Here is a 15,666-nt window from a genome sequence, read left to right on the forward strand (position 1 = left end):
GAACGACATTGCCGGAAGGAGACTGCTTTTTTTATAGGAAACTCTATTTTTCTGTGCTCGTCAAAAGTTGAAACCATAGAAATATCGGGAGAAAGTGTTTTTGACCATTTTCTATTATTTATATTGTTACAAACCATATGATGTTATATATTTTTGAAATCAGTAAAAATTAAGCTTTCAAAAAATTGCACAGAAAACTAGTGTTCACATTTAAAAAAAACATAACTTTGGTTCATAGCTTCGTAATTAAAAATTCTGCTAAAAAGGTGAGCACGCCATTGGATTCTACGTAAAAAAGTGCCTGAATAATGTTTCAATTTCAGAGCTCTACCATCAGTATTAGCGGAGATATAAATTTATTTCGATATTGCCATTTTTCCAATTTTTGCTTATAACTCGAAAACAAAAGAAAGTAGCAAAAAATCACTACTACTATTGTAAGTTTCTTAGAAAAAGAGAACGAGAATGGGGTATCAGATTTTGTCTATCTCCTCTGGTTTAAAAACTGTAGTGCTAAAACATCGAAATTTGCCCACCCTGTACAATTCATTATAATTTTGTACGCGCAGTATTAAGTTCTCCTGAAAACTCATGCTTCTGCCGTGAATTCGTATTTCGTATGACTACCCGTACAAGCCGCTGCATGTGGAGACTTGTAAAATGACGCAGATGCCGCGGCAATCTCCGATTGGTATCGCACATATGTCGGGATCGGCCGGCACAGCGCGCATCGGTCGGAATTTAATTCTCGTTCCTCAATTCCGTCGGATGCGATGCGATGCGATGCCTGCCGTCCGCACATATGTGCGTTGCTCCATTCAGTTCCATTGAAAGTAATTTATTCCGATCCCTACCGTCCGTCCGATGCCGTTGTATGTGCGCTTACCTTTAACTTCCTCTGACGAGTTTTAGAAAATTCAGTGGTGATGGCCCATTTTTCTGCTACACTATTTGCTTCCATTTTTAAATTAACCAATTCATGTCGATACCTTTCCAATTCTTTCAGACAAAGTTTCAAACGTTTGAAGGCATTAGAAAGATCGGTGGCCTTAGACTGAAGTGCTTTAGAGTCTGCATAGGTAGTTTGCAGAATTTTGCAATGGAAAACCAATAACATAATGAAATTGTAGTTTTCGATCTTCTTCTTGATTGAAACAGCTTCATAGCCTTCATCTGATTTGCCTTTTTAACGAATTGTTTTCGTTAGCGCTTTCTGGACTTTAACAAACCGAACTTTCAAAGCAAAAACAGCATCGTAACGTAAGGTCCAATTCTTCACTTTTGGAGCACTGTTCATTCGAGTTTCCATTATTAAAGTTATCATTCTTCAAGTACTGGGGAATTTTAGGTAGCTTTTTATTTTTCCTTCAGTCTCCCTCTTTCTCTTTCGTTTATCACTCCCACTTAAATATTTTCTGGAACTAGACATTTCAATATCTAACTTTCAAAATCAACTTTACTTTGCCACCAACCAACAAATACGAAAAATCAGAGATACAAATGACCAATTGTCGAAACAATCACACAAAGAATACGCAATCAGTAGAGGGGGGATTCCCCTAACATAGTGTTGCCCATCCGCGTTGCCAACGTACCGCGACAAAAAATGTAAAAACCAATGGATGCGTTCTAAAATTGGTTTTGGTTTAGGGTGTGTTGAAATGCTTAACGATTGAGTTAATTTGTATTATGGTCTTTAGCAGAACTATGAAAAAAATATACTTTTCAAGTAAAATACAATACTCAAGTACGTGGTTGAAAAATTATTTATGAGATAGCGGCCTCTTAGGCAGCCGGGGCCCTTTTGGGTTGGGAGCCCGTGGCATTTCGCCATCCCTGCCACCCTATAGTTACGACACTGGCTATACCCCCTTTTTTTTTGAAGATCTTGTTTTCTGATCAGAGGGTAGGATTTTCCTATTCGGTTTTCTCGAATTGCCCCGTAGCCTAATGTTCGAAGAAAAGCCAACAAATTCATACCAGTAAACAAGTAATTAATATAAAAAACATAGGGTAAGTTTCGCACTGGCATTTCTTTCAACATCAGTATCAACAATGCCGCACATTTCCCAACTAACTTGCTAATTTCCACGTCTTCTCGAGGGTCATTTCCTTGGTAAAGATCGTTTCCTTCTAAAATTTCAAACAACTTTAATAACGAATAATAATATAGAAGAGAAAAATGACAAAATCACTAATTCATCATCCACCATATGTGTATTCATTCCAACGGATTTGCAATTTAAAGAAAATTTTTAATCTCAAATCGAAACTAAATATTCTCACTTAAATAAATTAAAAATCGAAGAACCTTAAATCAATCAAATCGTACAAATTGACAAAATAATTTATATCTTCTTCAAAGATAACTATTGGTAAACAATATCATATGAAACCATATTCAATACTTTAAATATCTTGAAATCATATCTCGTTGAAAATAACATCACAGAAATTAGCTTACCATGACACTCTTTTGCATATGATAAACTAAGTTGGAACAAACTCAGATCCATGCTTAGATACGTTTTTCGAAATACCAACATTCACCTCATAATCCATCACGATATCTTATATGAACCAAATAAATAAGGAATTGATCAAATTCTAATTGAAAATCATTCAAACCCGTCATCTGGACACTCAGGTTTCCATAGGTCGTACAATAGAATAAAACAAAAATTTAAATGGAATGGTATGAAGACTGATATCAAAAACTTTGTAAAAACTTGTGAATCTTGTCAAAGGAATAAATTATTATTATTATTATTCTTATTTATTTAAATAAGAGTAGAGGAATACACCTATAAACTCACATAAAAACTAAGTTTAAATTGAACTCCTGAAGATGAACTTAATACATATGTTTGAAAACAAAGCGAAAAAAAAAATTATAGAAACACCGTCATCACGACGAGGTCACCTATCTGTCAAAGCTGTTCTTGAATCCATTTACTGAAGACGATTCTACGACGGTTTCAGGCAAGGAGTTCCAAACATTGAACACTCGAATGGAGAGGTTTAAGGAACTGAATAAAACAATGTGATTTCAGAGCGACGTTTCGGCGTTATATTTCGCCTTCCTCAGGCCTTAAAATCGCTCAGAAATCACATTGTTTTATTCAGTTCCTTAAACCGAGATTGGTCTCCATTTGAAATTTCTGGAAGGAACGAGAATAGTTCATCAACATTGAACACTCGGTTTGACAGAAACATTTGCCTCTGGGTAGTCCTGAATTTTTCCTTCGCGAGCATATTCATAATATCCGGACCAAAGTGACCATGGACCGCTCTGTAGGAGAATATTAAGTCGCCTCTCGCACGTCGTTGTTCAAATGTGGGCATATCGAGCACTCTCAACCTTGTTGCGTAGTTAGGTCTCCTAACACCGTAGGGAATTCTGGTGCACCATCTCTGAACAGACTCCAACCCATCCACCTCGCCTCGCAAAGAAGTCCACCAAGCCGGGCCAGCATACTCCATTATCGGCCGAATATAAGATTTATAAATCATGCCCCAGGAGACAACATCAGTGTTTGGGAATGCTTTGCTGAAGAGGTAGATCATTAGTGCGGAAAAAGAATATTAAGCCAATGGAAATAACAACAACGAGTTCTCATCCTATCGAAAAAATATTTTTAGATATTGTTGGTCCACTCCCATTGACAGAGTACGGTAATAAATACATACTCACCTTACAAGACGATCTGTCAAAGTATTCTCAAGCATATGCTATCGCCAATCATGAAGCGAAAAAGATCGCTGATACCTTTGTGAGAAACTTCATTTGTAAATTTGGTATTCCAAAATATATTGTTACTGATCAAGGCCAAGATTTCATGTCGAACATCCTTAACGAAGTTTCAAAATTGTTCAAAATAAAACAAATAAATTGCACAGCTTATCACCCCCAAAGCAACGGAGCTCTTGAAAGAAGTCATCAAACATTAGCAGATTATCTACGTCATTATATTAATGAGAATCAATCCGACTGGGATTGTTGGATTGACTTCGCTATGTTCTCCTACATTACAACCACACATTCATCAACAAAATTTTCACCACACGAATTACTATTCGGTAAACAACCCCAAATTCCAACTAGTCTCACAAATTCAGTCGACTTTAAATACACTTATGAAAATTATGTAGACGAATTAAAATTGAACCTTCAGAAATCTCAAGAAATCGCAAAGAATAATATACTCAAATCCAAAGAAACTAGTAAAACATATTATGATAAAAAATCTAGAAATACCGAATTCAAGCTAGGCGAAAAGGTACTATTATTAAATGAAAAAAGTGAAAAAGGAAAGTCTAAAAAATTAAGTCACCAATACACTGGTCCTTATGAAATAATAGAAATAAATTCTCCAGTAAATGTCACTGTTCAAATAAGGAGAAGAAAGGTAAAGGTGCATACTAATAGACTCAAACATTTTGGATAATAGTTTGGTTTTGCGTAATCCAAACGGAAACGCACCATATCCAACAGATCCATAAGTCCTCTGGTATATATTATGAACATGTGAAGGATTTGCGTTTCATCGAATCCAAATGGAATCTTGTAACGTATATAGACTTGAAAACATTTGAAGAAAAATTGGAATTAAAAAGCAACTCTCAAAGGGAAACACAAACTCTATGTTCAAAAAATGAATTTTTAAGATCCATCGCCTGTAAAACTTCGTTAGTTCTGTTAAACCAAATGATACCATCCTTGTATAGAAAAGATCAAATTTTAAAAGAATTGTTAAATCGCTGACATCGCGTGAAAAGAGCTTGGTTCAATATTATCGGGTCAGCATTTAAAACTACATTCCACTCAACGAAGACGATGCAAGGGTTTATAATGAAGCGATAAATAATATAAATATTGACGAGAATCACATAGCTCATTTATTAAAACAACAAATACAAATAGTTAAAACAACTATAACAAATTTCAATCACACCATCAATAATTTAAATACTAACAAGGATCTCTTCAATATCAATCTAGAGAAAATAACGAATTTTACGCAGAACTTACAGGACCGATCATATTCAATCGAACTTCAGCAAATAATTGAAGAGCATTTTGAACTGCTTATGCTCCTAACCACAGAACTAGACCATGAGCTCTCAACATTAACCAATTCAATATTATTCGCTAAATCAAATGTACTACACCCTGTAATAATGACTCCATATCAGTTAGTAGCGGAATTGTCAAAAACAATCCCGTACATAAAAAACTTTAATGTCTACCCCTACTCTATGTCCAACGATAACGATAACAGATTTCTAGACATAATCGAAATCAAATACCATGTGTCAAATAATAGAATCGTTTACGTAATTTCCATACCCCTAGTAAATAGCATGAGATATTCGCTATATAATCTCGTTCCTCTGCCAATTCTACATACTTCAAAAGAAAGCTTCATTTTTATTTTACCGTCAATCAAATATCTAGCTCTTTCCGAAATTCGTAACACATATACTAAATTCAACGATGTAAACCATTGTAAATCCTTAGATGAAAACGAAATTATGTGTATTCCTGAAGAACCCATTTACTTAACTCAGTCTAGGAAAATTTGTGAAACCCAGCTTCCTACTGCCGATAGCGCAAGTGGAAAGTTAGATCTTTCTTGCGACACTCGAGTACTTCCAGCCTCCTACGAAATATGGCATAAACTCCCGTCAAATAATAGTTGGATTTTTGCGCTACCGCAGCAAACCTCAATAACGCTGAACTGTTTGCCGAACTCACCTTTGTTGTGTTTATCAACGGTACTGCTATAATAACTTTAGATGGAGGTTGTAAGTTATACACTAGTACAACAACCATAGCATCAGATCCTATCACAGTTAAACAAACCATCTTCAAGGAACCGATCTTTCCGAATTTCGATTTATTAAGAAATTGTTGCGAAAAATTGAACGATAAACCGAAAATTCCAAATGAAACCCTTCACATAATACCAATTCAATCGATCGGTCTAGATTATAACGAATTAAATATCGCAAGCCAGAAATTAGACGAGATGAATGTAGAGGCGACAAAGTTGGATGAAGAACCTTTATTATCCTTTGTTATGAAAAATACTGTTGTAAGCTACCTTGTATGTACAGCCATCAAATGTATTTTGGTTTACTTAGTGTATAAACTGATAAAATATCTATATAAGAAATATGGAACACAATGAAATAAAAAACCATTGGGCATATGCCATAAAAGTTTTGAAGAGGAATCTCTAGGGAATTGTTGCCAAAAGATAACAAATTGCCTAACATTCAACATAAAAAGTAGATCAAAATCTCCTGTCAGAGTTGAATATGATGAAGAAAACATTGCAACCGAGAAAGTTCCGCTTAGAAGAAGTCCCAGGATTGCTCAATTAAAAGATCGGTGATCTTTTAAATTTATGGAGGGAGGTGTTATGTACCTACTCTATCTTACATGTTGAATTCCTAATTCTTGTAATCTATCCATCAGGATAGATAGATAGATAGATAGATAGATAGATACTTTATTGATTCCAAACAATTACAATGAAAGAGGAACCGGTCAAAACAACACAATACATTAGGTGAGTACAGGTCTGTGTTTACAGTAGTCCCTGAACTCAGCAAGATTATAGGGTTCACAATTCATTATGAAAGCATTTAGTGTTTTCTTAAATTTTCTAATACAAGAAATGTACCTGAAAGAGGGAGGAAGGACATTAAATAGATTTACTGCCATACATTCTACAGATCTTTCTCTCAAAGTTGTTGCACGAAAAGGTACATGAAATGCTTCTATTTTCCTTGTGTTATTAACATTCCTAAACTTATCAAAATAATGAGAATGCTTAAAGAAAAAAACTAGTAATTTAAAAATATACAACCCATGGGCTGTTAAAATATTGTTTAACCTAAACAAGCCTCTGCAAGAGTCTCTATATCCTAGGAATAACATTGTTCTCAAGGCCTTCTTCTGTATAATAAAAATTTCATTCATAAATGATGAACTACCCCAGAAAATTATACCATAGGAGAGAAGAGAATGGAAATTAGCATAGTATACCGATTTCAGATATCTTAAATCGAGTATACCTCTGAGCATGAAGAGAGTATAGCATGCAAAGTTAAGTCTCTGACCAAGCTTATCCGTGTGAGGTCCCCATTTCAGGTGCCTGTCGAGAATGATTCCCAGGAATCGAACCTGATCGTGTACCTCGATTCGACCATCCAAAATATCAATGGACTTGGGATAAGTCTGCCTGGATTTGTCGCTATGGAAAAATAAACATTGTGTCTTATTGATGTTTAGAACCAGATTATGAGCACACAACCATTCCCTTACAATGGTGAGCAGATTAGCTGCCTCATTTATAGTTGATGTGATAATATGAGATTTTATCAGATAATTTATATCATCAGCAAAATTTCTTAATGATATTTGACAGTTCTCTAATCTTGGAAAACTGTTGACGGATCCCGTGACACCAGCCACACCCCGAAACGCCCCCGGCAAGAAATTGATATAGACCAAAAAGAGTAGTGGGCCCGCAATACTCCCCTGTAGCACTCCAAGCAGGATAGGTATCAGATCCGAATAAAAACTTTGACCATCGATCTGCACAACTACTCTCTGGGTTCTAGAGGATAGGAAGCTTGCCATGAGTTTCAATTGATTGTCTCGAATTCCACAATCTTCAAGAACTTCCAGTAACCTCCGATGACTCACACAGTCAAATGCCTTGGAGAGGTCAAGAAAGAGGCCTAATGGAATTTCGTCCTGCTCAAGGGAAATAGTGATATCATTAATCAATTCAAACAGAGCCGTCTCAGTATTTCTATTCTTTAGAAAACCATGTTGACTGGGTGATATCACATTGAATTTAGTGAAAAATTTTGCCAGCCTATTACACAAAATCTTTTCAAATATCTTAGAGAAGGATGTCAAGATGCTGATAGGTCGATAGTTACCAAGATCATCCTTATTGCCTTTCTTGAAAATTGGCTTAACGATAGCGACTTTCAGTTGGTCCGGAAAAACACCCTCCTTGAAGGATCTGTTGATGATGAAACAGAGTGGTTCAACAATTAAGTCAATAGAAAGCTTGATGACTTTTATTGGTATTTCATCATAACCAAATGAAGTCTTGTCCTTAAGAGATCTGACAACTGACAGAATCTCATCATGTGAGACATCAAACATGTAGAAAGACTGATCAAGTCGATTTCTGACATTGTATGAGGAGGAATGAGTCATCTGAGCCGTTAAATTAAATGGAATATCTGCAAAGTAGTTATTAAATACATTTGAGAGGAGAGATGGATCAGTATGACTGGGAAACACTTTTTCAGGTCTTTTACAGTTTGTAAGGGACTGTATAACATTCCAGGATGTTTTGGAAACATTGTCAGAATTTGAGATGAGATCGCTATAATATTTTTTTTTAGCCTTGGTAAGTGAGTTATCGTATTTTTTTTTTACAGTTGTGTACAAGGAACAGAATTCAGGTCTAGAGAATTTAACTATATGAAGTATATCCAATAGGTTCTTGAGAAATCTGCTTTCAGTTGACAGTTTGAATTTTTTGCTTGAGGAACATGAACGAATACTCACTTTAGGGAAACAATGATCAAACACCCCAGAGTATCGACTGTGAAAAGTATTCCAAAGAATATTTGGATTGACTGGCATTTGGTAAATGTCATCCCATGATACCACAGATAGCTCATTCCGGAAAGCTCTGACAGTTCGATCATTAATGGTTCTCCCTGTGAATGTCGAGGCTTTTTGTTTATTATCAATATACAGGTCAGTCGAAAACTTCAAGGCAGAGTGGTCAGATATATGATACTCCACCACTTCGGTTCGACCAACAAGAGACGTGAAAGCATTGTCAAGGCAAGTTCCTGAACATGGACGTGTCACTTTATAATTAGATGGTGTTAAGTTGAAACTATTAAGTAGTGACATAAATTTTCTAATATCAGATGAATCTGAGAGAAAATTCAAGTTAAAGTCACCCATAATAATGAAAGATGATCTCTCCATTGTGCACTGTTGGAGGATATTCGAGAAAACCTCCAGAAAATTTTCTACATCAGCTAGTGGCCAGGTGTTAGGCCTATATATACAAATGATCAATAATTTGTAACCATCAAGATACAGTTGAGCAGCACAACATTCAATTACACCCAATATACTGAGCAAATTGTAATCTGACCTCTCATTGACCCTAATTCCATCCTTACTAAAAATCGCAGAACCACCATGTTTCCCCTTTGCACGGCAGAAACTGGTTACTAGTCTGTATCCACTTAGATTACAAACCTGTAGTTCCTCCTCACTTTTCCAATGCTCGGTAATCGCCAGAATGTCAGGATCCTCTTCTTGAACCATAAACTGCAATCTGTTCATTGATGATCCGAGCGATTGGACATTTTGTAAAATCACATCAAAGCACTTGTTTTTGTCGGTCCTGGTGGCCTCTCTCTTTGCTGCGGAAACTGCTGAACTGGTCGCATCTTTCACGTAGCGGTGTTTGGATGGCGTCTTTTCATAAAAAACTTGTTCACAGTCAGCCCTAACCAAATCTTCACTACCTGTGTTCCCAATTCCCATAATAGATAGTTCAATATAATAATTAGAGATATAACCTTGTAATCTGAGATTGCCAATATTAAACTTAAATATGTAAACAGGGATAATAAAACAAAAACAAAAAACACACTTCTTTCAAAGTTATACTCTTTGGCGATCGATTTCGGTTGTCAAACCATCATCAGGCCAGCTGAAAAGTATATGTGTTTTCTCAAAATTTCATCACATAAATTCATGTAGGCATTGTAGTAAGAATGTGCAATTTTACCGTCAATGAGGTAGTCTCTTTCACAAATATCATTAGATTCTCGATAATAAACAATGTGGAAAAATGTTCTTGTTGAATTTCTTCTGGTCGGTATGTGGTGAAATCAATTATTCCATATTGTTTATTATCGAGAATCTAATGATATTTATGAAAGAGACTACCTCATTGACGGTAAAATTGCACATTATTCTTACTACACTGCCTACATGAATTTATGTGATGAAATTTTGAGAAAACACATATGTATGTTAGAATTAATAAAACACGTGGTTGATACTTTTTATTCACAAAGTAAGATGGCGGTCGGTTATCTAGCACGTGGAGGTGCTCTAACACAGGGTCAGGTACAAAGCGTATCGCCCGACAAGATAGTTCAAGTAATAGTCCGTTCGGCCTCTGCGAAGAGAGAGCAGGTAACATTGGAGCACAGAGTTCACAGAGCATAGGTTCTATACTCTTATTCTTCCTTCGACATTCGTCGTCGGACATTATCAGTATATTTTAAGGGGGGTCAAATTAACATTTGCTAACACGGCCATACTGACCACTGAAACGTCCTCGTTTCACTTACTAGGCATAAACAATATCTTAATATCAAACAACATTGTTAAAGGGTGCTTGTAAACATAAAACAGTTGAATCTTTGTGTACATGGCTCTGTTTGATGCGCTGGCTCGCGCTGCGGCATTATTATAGGTGGAAAAAAGAGCCAAGCGAGAAAAAAAACACCACCGCTTACTGTTTACAGATCAAGTCAACAAAACACTTGGAATTTCAAAAGTTGATAAAATTGTCATTTACAACATATAAACTGTTAAATTAGGTTTGTGACATTGCACATAAGTTAGCCTCTACTAGGGACTCCCGTCCGGGCCTTACTTGTCAATTGCACAGAAGTTAGCCTCACTAGCGACCTCCCGTCTAGGCCTTACTTGTCAATATCACAACTGTGAAATTGCACAGAGGTTAGCCTCAACTAGGGACTCCCGTCCGGACCTTACTTCTCAATTGCACAGAGTTAGCCTCACTAGCGACATCCCGTCTGGGCCTTACTTGTCAATATCAATACTGTAAAATTACACAGAAGTTAGCCTCTACTAGGGACTCCCGTCCGGACCTTACTTGTCAATTGCACAGAAGTTAGCCTCACTAGCGACCTCCCGTCTAGGCCTTACTTGTCAATATCACAACTGTGAAATTGAACAGAGGTTAGCCTCAACTAGGGACTCCCGTCCGGACCTTACTTCTCAATTGCACAGAGTAAGGGGCACTAGCGACATCCCGTCCGGGCCTTACTTGTCAATTTTACATATTCGTATTTAAAGTACCGAAAACTTATCATGGAATTTCCAATTTCAAGTGCTTTGGAAAACATTCAACATAAAATGATCATGAGACAATACAATGGATCATAACATAACAATAAGCATCTCATAAGGAACAGTATAGAACATAAAATCTGATGGACATGAGAATATTTCACTTCATCATGGCGCATCATTGAAACTAGCACTCACTCATCACTATTTGCTTTTTTTAGGCCAAGATCTCATTGGTTCTATTTTGGACTCCTACTCTTCTCAAGGCATATAGATCGTTTGGTAGGACTGCTTGCACTTCGAAAGGTCCAATAAATGTTGGCTTCAGTTTTTCTTCATTCGATAGATGTCACCTTCATGGAAATTTTCTGATTAACATCAATCGGTAACCTAACCTGATGTTCGAGACCTGCCAGCGTTATACCATACTCCTGGATTGCTCAACGGGAACATTTTACATTCTTGAGAGCGCTTGTCAAACTTTTGCAATTGGTTTTGATTTTCCTGAAACATAACAAAGCGCCAGTATCTTATTTCCACTAGGTATGTTCCGACTAAGTTAGTCGACTTGCTTGAAAATTTTTGTTATTTGACAATATTCGATTTATTCATTACTTTACTAATCGCTCGTCCAATCCTGACAAGTCTAGATTCAAATCTAATGTGCTAATTGATTGTTACGAACACTGGGTAACTCAAGTTTAACTGAACTTGTTTCTCTCTTTTTCTTAACAAAATAAAATCTTTCTTTTCTATCACAGAAATTACATTCAAGACTGGAATTTTCTGGATTAGAATTAAGACAACGTTTCTTTACAATAATCTAACTTTCTATGCCTAAATTTTCCACAGTTCCTACAATTCCCATGAAAGGTTTTGTCTGATTCTGTTTTCAGTAGCTGCTTCATTTTTCTAGTTTTCTACTATTATCCACTAATATGGAGCGTCGAAATCCTATGAAGAAGGCAATTTCAGCTGCTGCATTTCATTCTTAGATTCTTGCACTAATAATCTATTCTAAACTTCTACATTTGTGATATCATGTGCTATCAAGCTCAACACAATTTCCCACGGAAACTTTTCACAAACTTTCCTGATCGAATTCAACTTGGCATGAGCATACTCTACTAACGAACTAAAATTTGCACTACTTATCAACATGCTAGCTTTAAGCCTCGTGGCCGGAGTTCCTTTCTCAGGGAACGCTATCTCTAAGTTCCTTGAAAATGTTGACCAATTTCTAACTATCGGTTTCCAATTTTGATAAATTTTGGCTGCACGGCCTTTCAGAGCTTGCCCACAACAGTATCAGACGTACCTGTTTACGAATTTAATTTGATCAACTTCCTCAATCCACTCCTTGGTTGAAAAGGATGTATCGTCGGGGTCAAACTGGGCTAACGATAATTATGCGGTCACCACGTGGTCGGTGTCGTTCCTTAAACTAAACATGTTGGCTAGCAACTCCATCATCTTCATTTGAAGTTGGGCCTGGTTCTCCATTATCCGCATTACCGAAATGGCTTCACTTTCTTCGGGAGCTTTGTTGAGATTTTGCTGGTCCATTTTTTCTTATTCTTGTAGATTCTCACAAAACACAAACAATTTTCACTCACAAAATAGGATCCTCAATTTCTTGTCTCGAAAGAAGAAATTTAATCCCACTTCTGATGTTAGAATTAATAAAACACGTGGTTGATACTTTTTATTCACAAAGTAAGATGGCGGTCGGTTATCTAGCACGTGGAGGTGCTCTAACACAGGGTCAGGTACAAAGCGTATCGCCCGACAAGATAGTTCAAGTAATAGTCCGTTCGGCCTCTGCGAAGAGAGAGCAGGTAACATTGGAGCACAGAGTTCACAGAGCATAGGTTCTATACTCTTATTCTTCCTTCGACATTCGTCGTCGGACATTATCAGTATATTTTAAGGGGGGTCAAATTAACATTTGCTAACATGTATATACTTTTCAGCTGGCCTGATGATGGTTTGACAACCGAAATCGATCGCCAAAGAGTATAACTTTGAAAGAAGTGTGTTTTTTGTTTTTGTTTTATTATCCCTGTTTATACTCTCAACACACTATGGAAGCTTTCATCACCAAAATTAAATATGTAACTCCCTGTTATCGTGATTCATCCCCGAATCTCGTTACTCTCCATCATCAATATCAATTACTGTGCCTTTCCATTATTTGTAATTTCAACCTAAATAAATTTGAGAATAGTATATAACTTTTAGATTTTATAAATCAAGTCAGTTCGAACCCAATTTCAATTGAGTTAAGTCTACTACTGTAAATCATCGATGTAGGCAAGTCTTACCCTAATACTGTAAGTTAAACACAAAAATAAACCACTTATATCGTTATTGTGTCGTTTTCTTCGCTGTTCCACAACAGCCATCTGATTCACATAACCTGAAACAGAGTGAAAAATCGGAATCAATACTGGATATATTTTCATTGAGAGAAATATATAATATGTAAGGTCAGAATAACAGAACAATTTCAAGTGAAAATATTGCTCTTTCTGTTTCACACCAAAATTAGCTATAAGCCTTAGAATGTATGCGGACCTAAAAAAAAATTCAAATAGTACAAAATTAAAATATTTTCTGAATAAAATAAAAATGTTGTAAAGACAAATAAATAAATAAAAATACATTCAACAAAAATATTCTATACTAACTAAAAATCGCATTTCTATCACAGAACGTTTGTAAATAAATATATATTCAAAAATAAATAAAAAAAACTGGTACAACTGCAAGTGCTGAAAATAAATAAAGCTTCTATCACAAATAACATTTGTGAATAAATATGTATTCATCAATGAATAAAAAAAATCTATATATATATATATGAAGAAATTTCTTCGGAACTGATCTTACAGTTACATATTTTTTCCGCAAATTTTTCTTGACATTTTTAAAATATTTATTACAAATAAGGTCTAAAATTATTTTGTTCAACATGTTTTGAACATTTTCATGATGCTCAGAACATGTGAAAAATGAAAATGAGACATTTTCTGTCAGGAAGCGAAGAATTTCCTCATATATATTAAACAAGTGACCATGACTTTGTAATATTGCTAAAGTTACATCATGCATATGAGCAACATATACAGGGTGTTTTCTAATTGAATGTCAATATTTATGGGGTTGATTTTTGGGCCCATTTTAAGAAGAAAACTTTCTTTGAACATATGTCCTAAACGTCTTACCTATTGAGATACAGGATGGTATTATTTAGACAGTCAGTGGCACGCCACTGACATGAGCAAATTTCATCTCTTGAATTTTTTCAGCCCGACTCACGGGTTCCACCTGAAAAAATAAAATTTACGTATGTCTCTGCATGGTGATATTGTCATATGTATGTATTAAGGATATTGTTATGATCATGCAGAGAAACGGTTTTTATTTTTTTAAGCGTTAACCGTGAATCGGATTGAAAAATGTCAAGTGATCAACTTTGGTAAGGAATGATTGCGAATTTCAAAAATAATTTTTGTTTCAGGAAAAATCTGTGGCGTACCATCAATGTCTGCCAAAATAGGTAGGTCAAATTACGTACGAACGCCACTGGTGGAAATTAAGCAAAAAGTGATACATTAAAAAATACCTCTTGATACATAGTATACATGTATGACAAATTCCATTGAAATATTTGAAGTGGTATTGTAGATATTGATAATAAATGATTGATTTTTGAAAACTTTACCACCCTGTTTCTCAAAAGGTAAGACGTTTTGTCTTCACAATTTTTTCCACGGCTCCTAGGTGTAACAAGGCGATTCAAAATGCAGGTTTCAAGTGCTGATATAAATTGATATGGAGTGGGATTCGTATTTGCACGGCCATGTTGTCGGATCACACTGAAGAGATTCTCAACAGGATCCTGGTTTAGCGTTCTAGTACGCAGGTATTTGAAACCAGCCTTACGACATTCATCCCACACCATAATTATACCTTCAATTGTGGTAATCCACCCTTCCTTACATCTGGGAGCCTTTGATTCTAATCCCGTGACAGGGTGCAAAAACTGCCATTTTATTTACTAACTGGACTGGACACATCGCCTTAACTCCTTACACCCAAATCGAGAGTTACACACAGAATTCAAAGAGTCAAAGAGTTGATCAATATCGCCTATGAATTCTGCTGTATGAACTGCCGAAGAAGGGAAATCAGGATTTGTTGACATCATCTCGAATGCTGACGCAACTGTGCGGCACATAGTTTTAGCAGCCACAGAGATTTTCATTTTCAAGTGCGAGTGTTGCAGAGTCAAATGTTCCGAATCAATTTTGTGCATTGTTCTAAATCTTCTAGTGCTGTCTACTTTATGACCTTGAATAATATGCTCCCATTTAGCACTTTTGTTCTCCTCAAATTTGATATTGTAAGACTTTAAAGCATTACTTGTGTTTTTCAATAAATGTGGAGGATCATGTAACACATTGAAGTAAGGTCCTGGTAGATGA

The sequence above is a fragment of the Coccinella septempunctata genome, chromosome X, assembly GCF_907165205.1.
Source record: "Coccinella septempunctata chromosome X, icCocSept1.1, whole genome shotgun sequence".
Taxonomy (NCBI): Eukaryota; Metazoa; Arthropoda; class Insecta; order Coleoptera; family Coccinellidae; genus Coccinella; species Coccinella septempunctata.